At 47.5% G+C, this 21,344-nt stretch overlaps 1 protein-coding gene across 6 annotated transcripts in view; it reads left to right on the plus strand.

Moving 5' to 3' along the window:
- The window catches only part of SFSWAP (splicing factor SWAP), an 88,220-nt gene that overhangs the window by 18,314 nt on the left and 48,562 nt on the right, over window positions 1–21,344 (plus strand). The window lies entirely within an intron of this gene.

Raw genomic sequence — 21,344 nt, forward strand, 5'->3', positions numbered from 1 at the left:
CTTTAAAAAGGTTCACAGCAGGCCAGGCGTGCTAATGCCTATAATCCCAACACTTTGGGAGGCTGAGGTGGGAGGATCACTTACGCACAGGAGTTTGAGACCAGCCTGGACAACATACTAAAACCCCATCTCGACAAAAAATTAAAAAAAATTAGCTGGGCATGGTGGTGTGCCTGTGGTCTGAGCTACTTGGGAGGCTGAGGTGAGAGGATGGCTTAGCCCCAGGAGGTTAAGGCTGCTGTGAGCTGAGATTGCACTGCCACACTCTAGCCTGGGCGATAGAGCAGTACCCTGTCTCAAAAAGAAGAAGAAAAAAGAGGCTTACAGCGTAAGTTAACATATGCACTGAGAAATTAGATTTCTTTTTCTCACTGATTGCAGTTCTTTTATGGTATTCATTAAAGGTAAGTCTTGAAGGTCCATGCAGGAGATCATTTGAAAGTGTTTGACATTGGTTCCAGCGTCAGGTCTTTCTGTAATTGTTTTATTCAGAGGTTAAATATGGAATGAGGAAGCTTTAGCAGAGCCGAGGAACCACCTGCTGAGTCTGCTTCCCAGGCAGCTCTGGTACCCTGACTCCATTTGTAAAGCTTATCTCCTTCAGTTCAGCTGGAGATGAATTGTTAAAACATCAGCTCCTCTTTATTTGGGACAAGCTTTTGTAAACATCACAGCTGTGTTCTTTGCACTTCCCTTTTAGCACTAGCACATACTAAATGTTTTTAGACTTTAAAAAATTAGTTACTAGAGTGAACTATCTGCATGTGTCCCCCCAAAAACCTTTTAAAGCTGAGAATGTCTTTAAATGATTAAATCAAGTCATATCAAATTTCACTGAATGTTCAAATCAGAGGTCAGCTCTACTGCTACAGAGGTGCGTGTTCAATAGTGTAGGCAGCCAGCTGTCTGAGGTGCTCTGTAGATCACTCCTAACGCCCAGTCCTCACTGCATGGATTTTTGGATAGACGGCCACACACCTTTAAGTCCTGAGCCCCACTCGGCAGCCTGTGAAGCTCCTGCCCTGGAGTCATGGGGCGCTGTGCTCTGCCCAGGATGCCTGCCCACTGAGGGACCATCCCTCTGCTTCCTCCTTTCCTTTTCCAAGCCTGTCGTTGAGTTTGCTTGAACCAAATGCATTGTCCGTGCACGTCCACCAGATCCCTGAAGCTGCTGCAAAGCAGAGGACTAGAAATTCAGGGCGGGCTGACCTTGGTTATTTGCTGTGCTAATCACTGGTGGAAGAACAGCCATGTGCAGACCCCGCAGGACCAGGCAGGATGGTGGAGCCGGCTGGTAGTGGCCGTTCTGTGACACACAGCATCCCCTGGTCTGGTGGGAATGTGATCTGAACTGAGGCATGCAGGGGTAGCATTGTGAGCCGTCTGGGTCAGAAGGCTTGGTACATTCCCAAGGGTTCAACGCAGGGCGGCCAGAGCCCACGCACTTTGGTTTCTTCCCACCTGCTGGTGGCTCCCGAGACCACTGATAAGCCGTGACAGCCTCTGCAGGAACCCCAAGCTTACTCTGTTCAGGCCCCTGACTACCACCACCCTGGGCACTGACGGCACCCCACCCTATCCTCCCAACTGCAAGGGCTCTAGTAGGGGGTGCCCTCTCCTCCCCTCAATACGGTGCCGTTGTTTTGAAACTCATTGTCTCCCCTCGACACAGCAAGAGTAGTGGATACACACATGTGAGAGTAAGGGTGCCTGGGGGCTGGTGAAAGCGTGCGTGTCTGCTGTTAGGGTCTGTGGGTTGTAGACATATGCTCCTGCGTCAGCCATAGGGGTCAGAGCCCTCCTATGAGCCTCCTGGCTGAGCACAGCACTCAGGGCCACCACCACGGTCCCACCCATCTTGGATCTGGAGGGTCAGAAGGTGGGGGAGGTGTCCTCATCCAGTTTCCAAGAAGAGCCAAGAGCTAGAACTTTGGCTCTAAATCACTGTAAAACCTAGCAGAAATCAGTATAAACCTGTACTCAGGCGCTCAGCCTCATGGGATGAGTGGCTGTGGCGTGGCGTTACGTCGGGTCCTCCAGCACCACGCAAGCCCGGGCAGTGCGGCCATTGCAGAATCTGCAGAGGTTCCAGGGCGCCTGACTCACACGCGCCTCCCTGCCTGCCGTCTTCCTCTGCTACCCTTTGAGTACCTTGTTCTGCCTGCCTCATGCTTCTGTGTGCTGTTGAAGTTTCGTGGGTGAAAGTCCCTCATGACCTCGTCTTCACTTCCTGGGTTTTCAGTGAAGTTGTTGTGGAATTTGGGGTTCTGTGTGGCAGGTTGTTGGCAGTTGCAGGTGGAGACAGCAGTCATTGATCTACCCAGGTTGGTCATGATTAGGGAACTGCCTGTAATTCATGGACTGACTACTATGTGGTTATTAGTTTGTAATCAGTCATTGATAACAACATTTATTTACAAATACAGTTCAAATAGAGGGAACACTGGTCATAGTTTTTGGGTTGAGTTCCGTCATGCTAAAGTTCAAGATAATATTGTTACGTTCATTATATGTAGTTTCCAAAAGTATTAATGCAGTGGGATCTCAATTATGCTTAAAATAATAAACTGGAGAGAGCTGTGCAAAAAATACTATGAGGCTCAGAGCTACCTCTCAAATTGGCATTTGGTTGATTTTTTTTCTCTGCATACTTTTTTCATTTTCATAATGTTTTTGAGTATGCATTACTATTTTACTTTTTTTTTTTTTTTTTTTTTTTTGAGACGGAGTCTCTCTGTGTTACCCAGGCTGGAGTGCAGTGGTGCAATCTCGGCTCACTGCAGCCTCCACCTCCTGGGTTCAAGCGAGTCTCCTGCCTCAGCCTCCCAAGTAGCTGGGATCACAGGCGCTCGTCACCACGCCTGGCTAATTTTTGTATTTTTAGTAGAGACGGGGTTTCACCATGTTGGCCAGGCTGGTCTCAAACTCCTGACCTCGGGTGATCCGCCCGCCTCAGCCTCCCAAAGTGCTGGGATTACAGGCTGAGCCACCGCACCCAGCCGTGTTGCTATTATACTTAAGAAACAAAGTAAAATACAAAGTTCATAGAATAACTGTAATGTTTGAAATGCCGGACAGTGAGGACAAGAGCAGCCCATGGCTTGGCCTGAGTTTGTGGCAAGCCCAAGCCTGTACAGATCTCCCGAAGTTCCTTCTCAGACTGTTGTGAGGACGTTGCTGAGTTGCTTCAAGAAAAGACCTTAACTCATGGGCTCTGTCTGATGAGCCTTGTGAATGTAGTGTATGAGGTTGGTGGGCTATTTTGAAATTCCTGCTTCAGCCAGCACAGAGGAAGGTTTGAGGGGCCCCTTTCTGTCTTGGGCACACCCAGCCCTGCTCAGGAGAGCTTGAGAAGCAGGTCTGCGGATTCTGCTGCCCTTGGCTGCTCTCGGCTTGCTCCTCGTCTCCGCCTAATGTACCCAGTGTGTTCACAGAAGTGTTGTCCCATGGGGTTGCATATACAGCCTGTTATTCCTGTATCTCTAATGTGTGATTTTCCATGCTCTGGGCATGCATAGCTTCGTTTCTTAAACAGCCAGCTTTCTACAGAGAAGGCACAACCGTCAGAGGCATTGAAGTAATTTTCAGAAGAGGGCTTAAATTGTGGGCTTTGCACTTGGGAAGTACTCTAGTAGGATACTGGAGAGAAAGCTGTCTGGAAAATTACTAACATTACTGATAACATTTTGGGAGACTCTCAGTTGGGGCAAACCTGGGGCCCCGTGGGGTCTGGAAAAGGGCGGGGCTAGTGTCCTTGGAGCACGTCAGCTTCCACAGCACCCAGTTACTTTTCCTGAGGACAGAGGAGTTGCATGTGAGGGAGGAGGCGTGATTTAAAGCATGAAGAGAATCATGCCCCACAGTGAAACCAGAGCCCTGTGGCCCGCATTTCAGACCACTGCCAACCATGGACACCAGAGACAAGCCAAAGGACATTTTGGCCATGGACTTGAAACGTCAGCTGTATGAGAGCGGGCGGGGGATGGCGCGGTCTCCCTGGTACTTACTGGGCAGGTGCGTATCGTCAGGAGCTCCTCACCCTGCCCTGTGAGAACTTTCCTATGTGTGTCTCTGCCATCTCCTCCTCCTCCCATTCCTGACCTGTGGAGCCAGGGGTGGATTGGCAGGCCTATGAGGCGCCTTTCACATTGAGGGTCTTAGGATTTGCAGTCCAGCTTTGCAGGGAGCGGCAGTTTGTCATTTGTAGGAGGAAATTTCACGATCATAAAGCACGGCATGCATCCTGAAAGCCAGGCAGCGACGCTGCCTGCACTGCCCCAGCGCTCAGAGGGCCACAGGAGCAGGGCTTCCTCCTTGCCTCTGAGCAGTGGAGCCAAGGCTGGAGGTGGGCGCAGCTCCATGTTCTCGGGGGATTTCTTCACTGTGTTTCTTGGGGGCTCACCGACTGCAGCCGTATTCCTGGAGAGAGAAGGAGGCCTGTCACAGCATCTGTGACAGCCCGGAAGGAAACAGCAGTCCATACAGTCCCCTCAGGACAGGCACAGAGGACTCCACCCTGGAGTCACAGGCTTGGTGAGGTGGGGGACAGTCAGGGGTGGGCCCCGAGGTGTGCAGAGTGTGTGTTCAGGCTTGTCTTCCTGCCGCAGTGCAGCAGCCCTCCCATGCCTGGGTCCTGGCACCTGCCCCTCCACTCCCCATGCAGCTTCATCCTCCAGGGTGTGGTCTCCAGATGACTTACCTCCTAGATACAAACAAGACCCCAAACACACACATGGGAGCCCTGAGCCCCCCCTGGGGCAGAGTGACACATGGGAGCAGGTCAGTGCCCTGTGTGTGGCTTGCCACCATCATTTGGGAACTATTCTTCTGTCCTAGGTGAGTGCCCACCCTGTAGCACTGAGACCCAACAGCTCAGGTGACAGTGACACCTGCAGCGGAGGCTGGGGAAGCATCAGAGCCTCTGCTGTGGTGGACGCCAGGTGGCCCCTGGCACAGAGAGCGTGTTCATCGCTGGCTCCTGCCGCCCTCGAGGACTTGAAGGCTGACGTTGGGCTGGGTGTGGCTCGTACGTAGGACAGGGCCCACACACTGGATTCATGTTTTTCCTCACAACTTAGAATAGCAAAGTTACAGACTTTGGGTTCTTACAAAGACAAGAATGAATGTCTTGGCTAACCATGATCTTACCCAAGAGGACTTAAAATGAATGTGCAGGAGAAATGAGAAGAGGACTTAAGATCAAAAAGAGAGTGACTAGGAGGTCAGAGAGGCAGCCGCCCACCCCACGCACTCCCTGCTTGTAAGCCGGGGCCCCATTGTTGTGTTACCACACTTCTGTTTTAGAGCCTGTTACGGTTTTGAGTTACACAGACATGTGTGGGCTTGTGCATGTTTGAATGCCCTGTGGACCCGGAGCTCCGTGAGGCAAAGGCTGGGACTGTCTTACTAGCCAGCGTGCTCCTTGCACCTCGATCCAAGGGGCCACGGGGCTCCCAGGAACATTCACCGAGTAACTTCAGAAAAGTGAAGAGCGGAAGTTCCAAAAGCACCTGGTGCTTCCTGGGAGAAATCACCTGCACAGGTCCCTTGGATCCAACTGACATGTGAGATGAACGAGCTCTCCCTGCGTGCGCACGTCTACGTACGCTCGTGTATGCTGAGGAGCGGGCATTGGAACATGACGGAGCTGCTGCTGCTGCAGCCACAGATACCGTCTCAGCCGGCATGGCGCATGGGGGCGGGGTGGGGCAGTGACGGGGGGCCCGCTCCGAGAGACAGACAGGTCAGGCCGGAAGCGACTGTCCGTGAAGGTGACGCTCATACCATAACCTTAGCAGCAAGCTGTTGCCACACAGTCACAAAAGTGGGAGGCAGCAGCAGAGCAATGTGGCCACAGGCACTCGGACTCTCCAGAGAGCTGGCGAGAGGCTTTCCTGGCTGAAAGCAGTGACAAGTATTTGGGTCTGGGGGACAAGGGAAACTTGGAAATGACAGAAAAGCCCAAAAATCAAGTCCCCACAACCTCCCCCCGCGATGAGAGCCGTCGTAGCCATGGGCTGTGCATCATCCCTACACGCCCGCGCCTGAAGATTTATGCGCGCTTTCTGACGAACAGCCTTTGCAGCTGGGCTTTGTTGTGGCTGGATGACTCTGAGCCCTTTGCTTTGCTTCTCTAGGCCTCAGTTTTCCCATTTGTACCATTAGGGTATTAATTTAAATAACAGAAGCACTCTATCGTATTCTGAATGGGACACCAGTTAATTCTGGAACATTTTGGAGGTTTCCCATTGTTCCTGTGAACCCCAGGGAGAGTTTGAGAAACAGATGATAAAGGGAAGACACGATCGTAAAGTGTGATGCTGCCATCGAAGGTCTCGAGCCTCATAGTTGGCACTTTAAGCAAAATAGGCGGTTAAAAACAGGTCTACACATGCTGTGTGTGGACCCAAACCATGAACACATGCTGGGCCCCAGCCCGTCTGTTGCTGTTCCCTTGGTCTTGGCGTCCTGTGGTCCTCACGTGAGCTGCATGCAGCGAGCAGAGCCCTGACTTCCAGTCTGGGTTTCTGTAAAGTGATGCCGGGCTTATATTATTTCAAGGACTTCATGGTTACTTCTCCCTCCTGGAGTTGCTCTATGGCTTTTTAAAGCAGCTGACTTTTTATCCATCTTCTCAAAGTATTCAGCTTCATTTTCACAGAAATGATAATTCTCATCTCTCACTCAAATTTTATGTTTGCATAAATTTTCATCAAACACATAATTACAGTAAGTTTAACTGGAAAAAATAAGAGAGACTCTACTGTTAAAAGCAAAAAGGCCCAGGCTTCTGAAGAGACGCCCCTTCTCCCCTGGTGTTTGTCATGGCACCAGCCAACGCAGCAAGATGGAGCCACCAGTCCAGCCGGGGAGCTTCTGCAGTGTTTCAAACAAGGCGGCACCAGCACAGAAATCCACAGGCCCTGCAGTGGGAAGGGATGAATGAGTCCCCAAAAACAGATCCAAATAAAAATAAGGACGGAGAAAAGGAAACACCAGGCTAACAGGAAGGGGTGTTCTAAGACACAAAGAGCTACTTGGAAAACATCACATAAGAGCCTCACTTTCACCCAGTATCAGAATCACTTCCAGATGTAAATGCCAGTTGTGGAAATTCTTAGGAAAGTAAGGATGCTTCAGCAGAATGAAGAATCATCTATTTTCAGCCAGCAGTTATATTCAATTAATTTTTTAAAAAATGAGGGGGAAAAAGAAAGCCTGTATGTCTAAACAGCTTTTACAATCAAATAGGAAAAAATTCTGATAGTCTAGTAGAAAAAAGATCTGCAGTGCGAATAATTCAGAGGTAAAAATGCCCATACGGTTTTTAAAGACTCACCCTCACTGCCTGCTCACAGGCATCGTGTCCGCCGACCGTAGAACCTGAAATCCGTAGTAAACACCCCTCCAGCCCAGCGCTTTGGTTCAGCTCAGCTCCAGCGAATGTTAGGATGTGAGGCTTCGTGTTACAGTAGAAAGGAGCGCATTCATAGGCACACAGAACACTGTGCAGGTCTAAGACTTAGGAGAAGACGGAGATTTCTAGGCTGTTGGAATGTTATTTTGTATATGCGAGTTTGGGTAGCTTAATAATAGAGATTAAATAAAAGAAATGCAGACGAAACCTACAATGGAGTGCCATTTTTCAGCTGTCACTCAAGCAGAGAAAAGGTGACAGACGTTTATTGTCGGTGGGGGTGTAGATTTGTGCCAGCGATGTGGTACTTGTGGAGGGCCAGCGGGCAGTCTATCAGTCTAAAACACACGTGCCTCCAACCCAGGATGTCTGCTCTCATTTACTAGTATATGGGTGAACATAGCCACATAGATACTCATCATAGTACAGTTTTAGTAGTAGCAAAAGACTGAGGCGACCCACATCCTCGGTGGAGGACTAATGGAGTCCCTCTGGTGTGCTCTCGCGGTGGGCTGCGGAGCTCTGGGGGTGGGCCAGGGCCCGAGCGCTGCAGGGCCACCCGCCGGAATGGCTATTCCTGAGGGTGGAGGCGAGGTGACTCAAGGGGAGGGCAGCACGAGGCAGTCCGTTCACGTCGGAAGGGGAGGGAAGTGTCTGTAGTGCTTCTGTATCAGCACCTAAAAGGGCAGGTAAGAAGGACCAGTGGCCAGCACAGAGAGGGGAACTGGAAGGACGAGGTCGCAGACAGGAGTGGCTGACTCACCTGTCCGTTTGCGCTGCTTGCATTTTTTCAGCGTGACTCGTCACCCTCTCAAAACATGCAGATTGACGTGGTGCTTATTTTGAGACTAAACTGGTATCCTGAGTTAATTCCTTACAACTCTGTATTTTAATAATACGTGCTTTTATCATTTTGTTTCATCAGCTCAGTGTGTTTTTGTTTAGGCGGAAGTGGCCCCCGTAACATCTTTCCCCCGTAGAGACTTGCATACCCAGTACTGCTGTGTCTCGTGGGAGGCTGCTGGGTCACTAAGCTTTTCTGGCTTTCATACGCTGGGTATTTAATAATCACCTTAGGATATACTCAGTCATTCTTTCTTATTTACTTCCTACTGATGGAGATTTTCCTACATTTTGGCAGCCTGGGAAGAAAAGCATCTATTTTTTTCCTTAAAGTCCAGCAGAATTTTATATATATATAAAATATGTGTATAAAATAATTTTTCTAGAAGCTCATTAAATATAGATGTGTAAAACTAACAATTTATTTCATTTATTAATTTTCCTGACGATGAACTACTTTTCATGCTCTTTATTTTTCATTACTTGTCTTCTGCTATTTAGCTATAAATCCTTATAGAAGAGTATAAATAAATAAAAGTAATTATGCAGGAGGTAGTCATAGTGAAATGCTGCCCACTGTGATAGCCTGTGGGTTTTTTTTAATAAAATGCCAACTCAGTTTTTCTTAATATTCTATAAATATCTGAAGTGAAATTAAACCATTGCGCGTGGCTACTATAGATATTTTCTTGCTTCTATCCCTGTTTTTTAAATGTGCCTTTGCTGTTTATGGTATATTTTTCCTGCACATCATGACTTTGAAGTTCTTTACTTACTTTCCAAACCCATTTTTAAAAATGGTTTTATTGTGTGTCAAGAGAAGAAGGAAGAAAGCAAAAATGTTACCCAGGATTCCACCATCCAGAAATAGCCATTAGTGAACATCATTAGCAAAGTGGAAAACACTGAGGTCATCGTGCTAAATAAAAAGGAAAGAAAGAAGCTTGTTATCTGTGGAACACAAAGATCATCTTTATGCACGAATATCAATTAAAATGTTGGATGTGTCTCTAGAAATACTTATGTTAAAGTGGAAATAAACTTAATTTTACTTAAACAGAAGAGCCTGCAATCTAAAAATGAAGTAACTGTCGAACTTCGGATGAAAGTTTCTTTTATGCCTAAAGAATTCAGTTCTGAAAAAAGGTTAGGAGAACATTGAGAGGTTGTCATTGTAGATATTTTTTAAAACTGTGTATTTTTCCTGATTTTTGTTGGAATTATTCAACTTTTTCTTTGCATTTAATATATCTCGAACATCTTTGTATTAACAGTGCATGTGTATCTCTCTCTTCTAGCTGTAGCAACTGCCTAGTATCCTGTTGTATAGATTTATTATGAAACAGCCCTCCATTAATTGATAATTTGATTATTTGTGACTTCCAATTATTTCTACTTTTCCAGTGCTGTAATGAACTTTTTTTTTTTTTTTTTTTTTTTTTTTTGAGACAGGGTCTCTCGCTCTGTCACCTAGGCTGGAGTGCAGTAGCGTGATCTTGGCTCACTGCAACCTCAACCTCCCAGGCTCAAGCTATCCTCCCACCTCAGCCTCCTGACCAGCTGGGACCACAGGCATGTGCCACCACACCTGGCTGACTTTTTAGATAAATTTTTAGAGGGTCTTGCTATGTTGCCCAGGCTGATGTTAAACTCCTGGGCTCAAGTGATCCACCCACCTTGGCCTCCCAAAGTGCTGGGATTACAGGCATGAGCCACTGTGCCCTGCCAATTATTTATTACTTTTAAGCACTAATGTGGTATAATTCTATATGCAAGATAAAAATCTTAGAAAATAAACAGCTAGGTCAAAGAGTATATGCATTTGTTTAAAGTGTTACCAGTGACTGAGCAGTTGCCTTCTGAAACATTGTGTCAATATGCATTGCCACCGCTAGGATATGAGTACTTCTTAGTTTTGTAACCATTTAAAATGATTTGAATATGCTGATATAGAAATATATTTATTTAAGAGTGAGTAGGACAGTCAATATACTATATTTATCACTTTGACTTTGGTTCCTTTAAAGTATAGAAATATTATTTTTATATTATGAGAGTTTATAAATAGTATTTGCGTTCTATTATTCCCCAGTTGCTTTTTTTTTTTTTTTTTTTGGATGGAATCTCGCTCTGTCTCCCAGGCTGGAATGCAGTGGCGCAATCTCGGCTCACTGCAAGCTCCGCCTCCTGGGTTCACACCATTCTTCTGCCTCAGCCTCCCGAGCAGCTGGGAGTACAGGCGCCCGCCACCATGCCTGGTTAATTTTTTGTATTTTTAGTAGACAGGGTTTCACTGTGCTAGCCAGGATGGTCTCAATCTCCTGACCTCGTGATTCACCTGCCTCAGCCTCCCAAAGTGCTGGGATTACAGGCGTGAGCCACCGCGCCCAGCCCCCAGTTGCTTACTTTTAGTTTTATGGTTGACTGGATTTGTTTTTTCCCTGCAGCTTCTCCTTTTGAGTTATTTATTCGATTCATCTTTTCTTGATCATTTGAATTTCATAAACAAGTACGTTTTTACAAGGGCTGTAGTTCATGAATTCTGCCTGTCAAAAAATGCCTGCCTTTGACCTTTATGTGAACAGGACGGCTTGTCTGGGTATAAAGCTCTTGGGTAATGCTGTGGGCCTCTCAGATCTCTGGGAACTAGAATCTGACGCTGTCCTTTCCACTGCAGGGTGGCCCGGGGTAGCTGGATGGGTCATGACTACCTATTTGGGTTTGTTCATTGGTTGGTTTGCTTTCGTTGCTCCTATGCTGCTCTCTGAGTTTTTTCATGCTTGAAAATCTTTCTCAGCTGCCTTTTAACATAAATAGCAATTTGCAGGGAACGATGCACCGAGTCGCGTGCCTAGGATTCAGAAGTGGAATTGAACGTTGCTGTGGAAAGGGCGAGGCCAGCCCTGTCTTCCCTACCCTGCCCTGGGAGGTGGATGCTCTTTCTGACCCAACACATCTGAGGAAGTCTTGCTTTACCCTTAACTTTTATTAACTTAATTTCCCATTTTTCATGGACTGTATTGTATACCTTTCAGTCAAAGATTCAGTTCTCATTTCTGGGAAGTTCTTTTCTGTTGTGCCTCGAGCACCTTTCCTGTCCCACGCATTGGTGCCTCTGCTTGAAGGACACAGTCTCTTGGTTCTGGTCACCTTTCTTCTTCGAGCCTGTGCTCCCTGTGTTTCTCTTTGGCACTCAGCAGGACTGTGTCCATCTTCCCTGTCAGCGACTTTTTTCAGCCATGTCTATTTATTCCTTGTAGTTTAAATTCCATTGGTTTTGCAATGGTATTGTTTGGATCCTTGGCTGGTTTTCTAAGCTTTACAGCAGGGCCCCACACCCTTTCTATATAAAGGTGCATGTCTTCAGCCCTGCAGCTGCCCAGCCTCTATGCAGCCCCTGCTCTGTCCCTGGGGTGTGGAGGCAGCTGCAGATGGTCGTAGACCCATGAGTGTGGCAGGGCTTCACTAAAGCTTAATTGATGGATACAAGGCTTTTCATTTCTTTTTTTTTTTCTTTTTTTTTTTTTTTTTTGAGATAGAGTCTCACTCTGTCGCCTAAGCTGGAGTGCAGTGGCACAATCTCAGCTCACTGCAACCTCCACCTCCTGGGTTCAAGCAATTCTCTGCCTCAGCCTCTCGAGTAGCTGGGATTACAGGCGTCCGACACCATGCTTGGCTAATTTTTGTATTTTTAGTTGAGACAGGGTTTCACCATCTTGGCCAGGCTGGGAACTCCTGACCTCGTGATCCACCTGTCTCGGCCCCTCAAAGTGCTGAGATTACAGGCGCGAGCCACCGCGCCCAGCCTAGGGTTTTAATTTCATACAATTTTGATGTCATAAAATATTATTTTGTTTGTTTGTATTTTTTCAACCATTTAAAAATGTAAAAACCAGGCCAGCCATGGTGGCTCACACCTATAGTCCCAGCACTTTGGGAGGCCAAGGCAGGTGGATCTCTTGAGCTCAGGAGGTCAAGACCAGGCTGGGCAACATAGTGAGACTGTCTCTACAAAAAAAATTAAGAAAATTAAGTGACCATAATGGCGCACACCTGTGGTCCCAGCTGCTGGGGAGAGTGAGGTGTGGGGGTTGGCAGAGGGGAGGGCATCGAGGAGTTCCATGCTGCAGGGAGCAATGGTTGTGCCACTGTACTCCAGCCTGGGCAACACAGCGAGACTCTGTCCAAAAAAAAAAAAAAAAACAGTAAACACCATTCTGCTGATGGCTGTACAAGAACAGGGAGAGCGCCTGCTGGACCCTGCCTCACAGCCTCCCCCTCTGTTGCATTTGGTTATGTTACCTTATTTTTGTGCTTTGTTGAATTCCTGTCTTCCCAGATTCATCTGTGGCTCAGAGAGCTCAAAGGTTCCTCGGGTCACATGCTCCTCTAGCCTGAGATGCCATTCACATGCCATGCTACTTCCCTCCGCTGCTTTTCCTGGGGGCGTGTGCAGGGTCTCATGCCATCTGGCGCTCCTTCTTCCCTGGTGTGCAAGCCTGTGTGTTCTTGGTGTGGGTGGATTCTCCTTGATGCTCTCTCACCTTCTCTTAGCTCCTTTTTCTTCCCTTCCAACAGCCTTCTTGGGAAGACCTATCCTCTGCTGTCTTTCGTGAGATTCTAAAAATGTCCTAGATTGGATTTCCTTCCCCCAGTGAGGGAACTACAGGGAGAGACATTCTTGAGTATCACAGCATATGTGTCAGGCAGGGACCCAGGTCCACAAGCCCCGTTCTCCTCACTGTCAATATCCCCACGGCAGGTCATTGGCATTTCCACCTGCTTCTTTCCATGGTGGGGCCCAGGTCTCACTTCAGCCACTTGCTCTCTTTACCCACAACTCTCTGGAACCTATTTTTATGTAAGAAGTCTTCAAAACCTCAGTACAGCATTAAAAATGGAAAGCTTTTTACTTTGAGGGTCACTGATGAAAATGGTAAGTTATGTTTAGAGACAGGCTTTTTTTTTTCTAGAGGAAAGTTTTATTTGCCAGAAAGAGGTGACTTTTAAGCACAGTGGGCTAAAATTCCAAATAGCTGGTTAAATGCCCAAAACGGATTCATTTTGGTAGTTTCCCAGTTTGACAAATGAGTAATCTTGCATCACTACAGAAGTCATTCAGGTTTCCCTAATCCAATTTGGTGATGTCAAAACAAGTCTTCTCTTGTTGGGGGACTTTTTTTTTTTTTTAAGATACTAGGTCGTCTGGAGGTTACAACAAAATACAGTGTGGTTGTGATGGACTGCATGTTAAGTGATTTTATTGTAGGTCTTGGCATGTAAGAACCCATTAACAGATCATTGGAAACCATTCTGTGTTGTGATATGGATAGCCTCGTGGTTTATATTAGTCTGTTTTCACACTGCTGATAAAGACATACCCGAGACTGAGGAGGAGAAGAAGAGGTTTAATGGACTTACAGTTCCACATGGCTGGGGAGGCCTCACAATCATGACAGAAGGCAAGGAGGAGCAAGTCATGTCTTACATGGATGGCAGCTGGCAAAGAGTTTGTGCAGAGAGACTCCTGTTTTTGAGACTATCAGATCTCATAAGACTCATTCACTATTATAAGAATAATGCGGGAAAGACCTGCCCCCATAATTCAGTCACCTCCCACCGGGTTCCTCCCACAACATGTGGGAATAGTGGTAGTTATAATTCAAGATGAGATTTGGGTGGGGACATGGCCAAACCATATCATCCCCTCTCACCCCTCCCAAGTCTCACATCCTCACATTTCAAAACCAGTCATGCTTTCCCAGCAGTCCCCCAAAGTCTTAACTCATTTCAACATTAACTCAAAGTCCACAGTCCAACATCTCATCTGAGACAAGGCAAGTTCCTTCTGCCTACCAGCCTATAAAATCAAAAGCAAGTTAGTTGTTTTCTAAATATAATGGGGGTACAGGCATTGGGTAAATACAACCGTCCATATGAGAGAAATTGGCCAAAACAGAGGGGCTGCACAGGCCCTGTACAAGTCCAAAATCTAGCAAGGCAGTCAAATCATAAAGCTCCAAAATGACCTTTGACTCCATGTCTCGCATCCAGGTCACGCTGATGCATGAGGTGTGTTCCCATGGTCTTGGGCAGCTCCGCGCCTGTGGCTCTGCAGGGTACAACCTCCCTCCCGGCTGCTTTCACAGGCTGGTGTTGAGTGTGGCTTTTCCAGGCGCACGGTGCAAGCTGTTGGTGGATCTACCATTCTGGGGTCTGGAGGATGGTGGCCCTCTTCTCACAGCTGCACTAGGCAGTACCCCAGTAGGGACTCTCTGTGGGGGCTCCGACCTCACATTTCCCCTCCACACTGCCCTAGCAAAGGTTCTCGATGAGGGCCCTGCCCCTGCCACAAACTTCTGCCTGGGCATCCAGGCATTTCCATACATCCTGTGAAATCTAGATGGAGGTTCCCAAACCTCAGTTCTTGACTTCTGGGCACTTGCAGGCTCAACACCGCATGGAAGCTGCCAAGGCTTAGGGCTTCCACCCTCTGAAGCCACAGCCCAAGCTGTACCTTGGCCCCTTTTAGTCATGGCTGGAGCAGCTGGGACACAGGGTACCAAGTACCTAGGCTGCACACGGCACAGGGACCCTGGGCCCAGACCATGAAACCGTTTTTTCCTCCTAGGCCTCCAGGCCTGTGATGGGAGGGGCTGCCATGAAGACCTCTGACATGTTCTAGAGACATTTTCTGCATCGTCTTGGGGATTCACATTCGGCTCCTGGTTACTTATGCAAATTTCTGCAGCCAGCCTGAATTTCTCCTCAGAAAATGAGATTTTCTTTTCTATTGTCAGACTGCAAATTTTCCAGACCTTTATGCTGTGTTTCCTTATAAAACTGAATGCCTTTAACAGCACCCAAGTCACCTCTCAAATGCTTTGCTGCTTAGGAATTTCTTTCACCAGATACCCTAAATCATCTCTCTCAAGTTTAAAGTTCCACAGATCTCTAGAGCAGGGGCAGAATGCCACCAGTGTTTTCGCCAAAACATAAGAAGTCACCTTTGCCTCAGTTTCCAACAAGTTCCTCATCTCCATCTAAGACCACCTCAGCCTGGACCTTATTGTTCCTGTCACTATCAGCATTTTGGGCAAAGCCATTCAGCAAATCTCTGGGAAGTTCGAAACTTTCCCTAATTTTCCTGTCTTCTTCTGAGCCCTCCAAACTGTTCTAACCTCTGCCTGTTACCCAGTTCCAAAGTCACTTCCACATTTTGGGGTTATCTTTTCAGCAGTACCCCAATTCTGGTACCAAATTACTGGATTAGTCCATTTTCACACTGCTGATAAAGACATACCTGAGACTGGAGAGAAAAAGAGGTTTAATGGACTTAACAGTTCCACATGGCTAGGGAGGCCTCACAATCATGGCGGAAGGCAAGGAGGAGGAGCAAAGTCATGTCTTACATGGATGGCGGCAGGCGAAGAGAGGCTGTACAGAGAAGCTCCTGTTTTTGAAACTATCAGATCTTGTGGGACTCATTCATTAACATGAGAACAGTGCAGGAAAGACCCACCCCCATAATTCTGTCACCTCCTACCAGGCTCCTCCCACAACACATGGGAATTGTGCTAGTTACTAATCAAGATGAGATGTGGGTGGGGACACAGCCAAACCATACCAGTTTTATCTCAGTTGGAAAATACTTGGACACAATGTGTGATGAACCAAATAATAAATGCTTTTAAGTATTTGGGAGGATGGGAAGGAAGATCATATTTTCTTAAAAACTGTGGGCTTACATCTTAAGGAGTTTTTGGTTTGTTTTACCATTTTTATTCTTGCAATATGAGATTTATGTTATAGAGAGCTAGTAGATAACCACCCTGCCTAAAACAAACAGTTGCCAGAAGGGATCTTTTAGGAATTCTTGAAAATTATCTGAGTTCAGGAGATGAAGTCAGAAGTCATGAGAATGGAGATAATTGAGTGGAAAAGAGAAACTTGCAGAAGGAGAAAGAGTTTCTCCGCCCTGATTTCTCTCATTCACTTCTAGAGGACCTTGAAGGTTTCTAACATCCCCTGGGTGTATTAGGCACTTTCCTCATTCTTGAGAATGCAGAATTCAGTAATAAAAACAATTATTCTTGAATCGTGTTGTCAATGCCTGACATTTACATGCATAGAATGTGGACCTCTCCTGGGGTGCAGGTCTTCACTGTGAATAAGGCAGCACTCTAACTGTAGGCAGAGTAAGATTCTCAAATCAGGCAGGCTGGCACAGTCTAAAGGACCTAAAAATACCTGTTTCAGGGATCTGCATCTTCAGATGGTAATGAAACTTTTAGTAAGGCTTTTTTTTTTTTGGCAAAAAAAAAAGTAGTATTTTAGAATTTTACATTAAATAGTGGAATTGCCATGAAAACAATTTATTCTGACATCGATCCAGCAGCCGAATAAGCCTGCAGGGAATGGCGACTCTTGGCAGCGGGTCAGGCTGTGGGCTTCAGAGCGGGCCGCTTCCTGGCTTACCAGCCCTGCTAGGGTAAATCTGCTCTCAGCGGCTTCCTCCTAGAATCCAGCTTGAAAATTAAATGGAAATAAACAAACATCGGTTATGGTCTGGGAAATTTGCTACATATTGCATGTTCTGTATGACACACTAATACATGTACATGCGTAGTATTACAGATGACTGCATATATTGGTGAACCATTAGCCTGAATTGGAGAGGAGATCTCGGGTGAGTATTGGGAACATGCACATCATCTTTGCAGTGCAGCCCACCTTGTATCTCTGAGAAGTCAGTGTGCATGTGGAGAAAGAATGGAAGGGAATGCAGGCAAGTTAAGATCACCCTTGAGAGGTGGTTCTCAGATGGAGCTGTGCTGCCTTCCTAGCTGAGGACCTACAGCGTTGTTGCAGTGTAGACTCATGTAATGGTGCCATCTTTTAAGCAAGTCTTGACTTTTGATGCCTCATTTGCTGCTGCTAGACCCAGGCGGAGCAAGCTTCTCTGGCATGTGGGTCGTTTGTTTGCAGTGTGCATTTGGTGAAATTGACAGCTGGGTTTCGCTGTCCCCCGTCCCCGCCTGGAACATCAGTGTTCTGAGCCTGTAGCCAGTGCTTTTCTGTGACTCTTCTTTCTTTCCTGTGTTCCTTCCTGTTCTTGTTGCTTGTATGTTTGCTTCTGTATTTTGCTGGAGCACATCCTCCAATAGTTTCCCAAGAAAGGGTACGTAGGAACACAAAGTTTTTTAAATTCTTGGATATCTGAAAATGCCTTAATTTTGCCTTCCCATTTGACAGGTAGTTTGGAAGCACCTAGAATTGCGGGGTGGGTATGACTTTCCTTAAGAATGTGGGTGCTGGATGCCGCCATCTGCAGGAGCCTTTGCTGCCATGGAGAAGCTCATGCCGGCCGGGCGCGCTGGCTCACGCCTGTACTCCCAGCACTTTGGGAGGCCAAGGCGGGCAGATCATGAGGTCAGGAGATCGAGACCATCCTGGCTAACACGGTGAAACCCCGTCTCTACTAAAAATACAAAAAATTAGCTGGGTGTGGTGGCGGGTGCCTGTAGTCCCAGCTACTCGGGAGGCTGAAGCAGGAGAATGGCATCAACCCGGGAGGCAGAGCTTGCAGTGAGCCGAGATCGCACCACTGCACTCCAGCCTGGGCAACAGAGCGAGACTCTGTCTCAAAAAAAAAAAAAAAAAAAAAGCTCATGCCATGCTCGTTCCCATTCTCTCCTGTGTAACTTGTACAGACGTTGAGCGATTTGCATCATGCTCTGCCATGCCAGGAACACAGTGGACAAACCTCCTTCTGCCATGGAGCTTATGTTCTGGAGGGCAGAGCTAGACAGTGACAGTGGACATGTGACTAAGAGCGATGGAGAAAGTGGCCATGACAAGGGGACCAGGGTTCTGGGGAGGCCAGCAGTGCTGGCATCATGGGGACAGGGAGGCCTCCTGTGACCAGAGACCAGAGGAAGTGCAGGTGAGCCCAGCAATTACCATGTGCAGGATGGGGGATGGGACAGCAATGGGACATGAGGTAGGAGAAGCAGGCAGGTGGGTTTGCAGGAGGGCTTCCCAGACAAGGGACTTAGCTTGACCCTGGTTGAGAGAGGTCGCCGTGGGAGGGATTCAGGCAGAAACTGTGGAGGCAAGGGTGGAAAACCCGGGGCAGGCAGCAGCCAAGAGGCTGTACACATGGAGGGCAGGAGGTGCTGCAGCTGGAGGGCAGGACTCAGAGCTGAATCATCGGGCGTCAGCCTTGGGGTCTGCCAGATGAACTGGATGGATGAGGGGTGTGGCCACCTCCTGCATTGGGGGACTACAGAGGAGAGGCATGGGGAGAAATCAGGGGCTCTGTTCTGGACACATTCGGCTTGAAATATGTATGAGACATCCCAGTGGGAATGTTGAGTAGGTGGTTAATGCACAAGTTCAAGTTCAGCTCAGGGATGGAGATGTGAATTTTGCAGCCATCAAGTATAAATAGAATTCAAAGCCATTGAACTTAGAAGAGTTCCTGTCAACAGGATTTAGATCCAGGAAAAGAGACCGAGAGGCATGGCCGCTGCCGAGGAAGAGCCTGGGGCTGTGGGAGCAGCAAGGCCACCATCTGACTCTGGATGCCTGGAGAGCTGGGAGACAGGAAGGCTGGCTTGTTCCTGCCTCTCAGATGTGCTCAGCTAGTTACATTTGCCTGGCTAAAACACAGGGGCCATCTCTTTAACATTTCTTATTAAAATAGGTGTGTGTTTTCAGAATATCTATACTTATCTCCATAGAACTCTTAACTATTTTAATTCTTTTTTTTTTTTTTTTTTGAGACAGTCTGGCTCTGATCTCAGCTCGCTGCAGCCTCCACCTCCCGGGTTCAAGTGATTCTCCTGCCACAGCCTCCCAAGTAGCTAATATTTTTTTGTATTTTTTAGTAGAGACGGAGTTTCACCATGTTGGCCAGGCTGGTCTGGAATTCCTGGCCTCAAGTGATCCCCCCACCTTGGCCTCCCAAAGTGCTGGGATGACAGGCGTAAGCCACCCTGGCCAGCCTATTTTCATTCTTAATATACACATTGTTCATCCTCCCTGACTTAGCTCTTCCAGAAAGGTGGTTGCTCACCAATCTCCTCTCTAAGAACCTTCTCAGCACAGGAGTTCTGTTCTGTGTGTTAAATTTACACGAGATTAAGATCATGCAGAAATACGAGAGAACTGGCTCTGATTTTTGCAAGAAGCCAGTTGAATAGAGGGCCTTGGGAGATAATTAGGCAGATTTCTCTGACCTATGTTAAGTAGCTCTGCACGTTTCAGAGGAGGCAGTATTGGAGAAGGACTTACAAATGTGCTTCCTGCTTTTAAGCAGCTTGGTTCTCGTCATACAACTATACTTGCCTTTAGGGACTGTGTAGGTACCTATTGGAATTTCTTTCTTGGATTTATTTGGAGTAGGCTTTCGTAGTACTCATAGCGTTTATTAGAGTAACATTACGTCAGCATTTAACTTAGTTTAAAACGTAGTCCCCTTTGGGAAATTCAATATAAAATCCTAAGAACAGCAACAAACCTAACAAGATATATGTGGTCCCAGCTTACTGAGGGTTCAACTCGATGATGGTGCAAATGCAATTTGCATTCAGTAGAACATCAGTAAAATGCTTGAGATACTAAAAACTTTATTATAAAATAGGCTTCGTGTTAGATGATGTCATCCAGCTGTCAGCTACTGTAGGTGCCCTGAGCACATTTAAGGCAGGTGAGGCTGTGCCATGGTGTTCGGTGGGTTATAGGTGGATTCTGTGCATTTTCCACTTCACGGTGTTGTCAGTGTATGGTGGGGTTGTCGGGAAGTAGCCTCACTATAAGCCCAGGAGAATCCCTGCATGTCGTGGCAGCCTGAGGACAGCAGGAGCCCCTTGGCACACTGTGCCCTCCCCCGTTCATGACTAGTAATGGCACAGTTATTGTAAAGCTGATGTGGCTTTTGCCAGCCCAGACTTCAGTTTGTAGACTACAGCCCAGCTTGTAGATTTTATTTCTGTTGTCACCCTGTACTAGTCCAGAAATTCTTAAAATTTAGTGTTCACGAGAATTGCTGTATACAACATACAAGGGGCTGTATACAAAATCCCTGTGTCCTATAGTTGGTAGTCAGTTTAAAGGGCTTCAGTCCAGTTAAAGGGTTCTGTGAGCTGTATGGTGCCACCATTGTGTGCGGCACATGTCAAGCGGCTTCATGGTCACTGCAGGATATTTAGCACTGAGGCATTTTAGAAGCAGTCCAGGCCGTGCCACCAGCTGGCATGAACTCACTCATTAAACACTTACTGAGGGCCTGCTCATGCCAGGAGCTGTGCGAGCGGCTAAGGTTTTGTGGTCACTATTTGGAGATATGGAGTCCTTGGGAACATAGCTGCACACCAGTCCTAGTGGCGCAGGAGTTGCCATAGGGCGTTGTTTACAGGGTCCCCACGCGAGCCCAGAGCAAAGGCCTCCTGAGTCTGCCAAGGAGGCAGAGGCTTCCCGAAAGAGGTGGCACTGGAGATAAGCTGAATAGGGGCCTCATGGCAGGCAGAGACCCTGTGAGGCCGTGCAAAGGACAGAGACCTGGGGAACAGAAGCCAGGGCAAGGGGTGGGCTGGGCAAGCGGCAGAAGCCCTTCGGGAGGCTGGCCCTGGGCTGCTCCAGATGACTTGTGCCCGTCCTGCCTCCCACCAGGGCCACAGTGTCTGGGGAAGGATGGATCTGACGTCCTCCCTTAGATCTTCACATCCCTGACACCCTGTGAAGTGAGAATCTGGGAGAAGCAACCCAGGAACGGTGTAGCGGAATTCATGAACCACTGTGGTGTTGGTTCCCGGGCTGCCTCCGAGCATGGCAGTGCCATAGGACACGTCCCACATTCTCTGTCTGCCGACAGAGAAGTGTTTTCATCTCATCAAACAACACATACTTTATTTCTCTTGGAGTCCTTCTGAGAGACAGGATGATTTTCAAATTTGATTAAAACCTTGGAGGGAATCACAGGTGTGTGTGGGGAAGAGGTGACAGCAGCAGTGGCTGGCAGCAGACGGCCTCACAGAGGCTGCGCGTGTCTCGGCTTCACAGCTCTCCTCTGTGAGAATCT

Source organism: Pan paniscus, chromosome 10 (genome assembly GCF_029289425.2).
Source record: "Pan paniscus chromosome 10, NHGRI_mPanPan1-v2.0_pri, whole genome shotgun sequence".
NCBI classification, from domain to species: domain Eukaryota; kingdom Metazoa; phylum Chordata; class Mammalia; order Primates; family Hominidae; genus Pan; species Pan paniscus.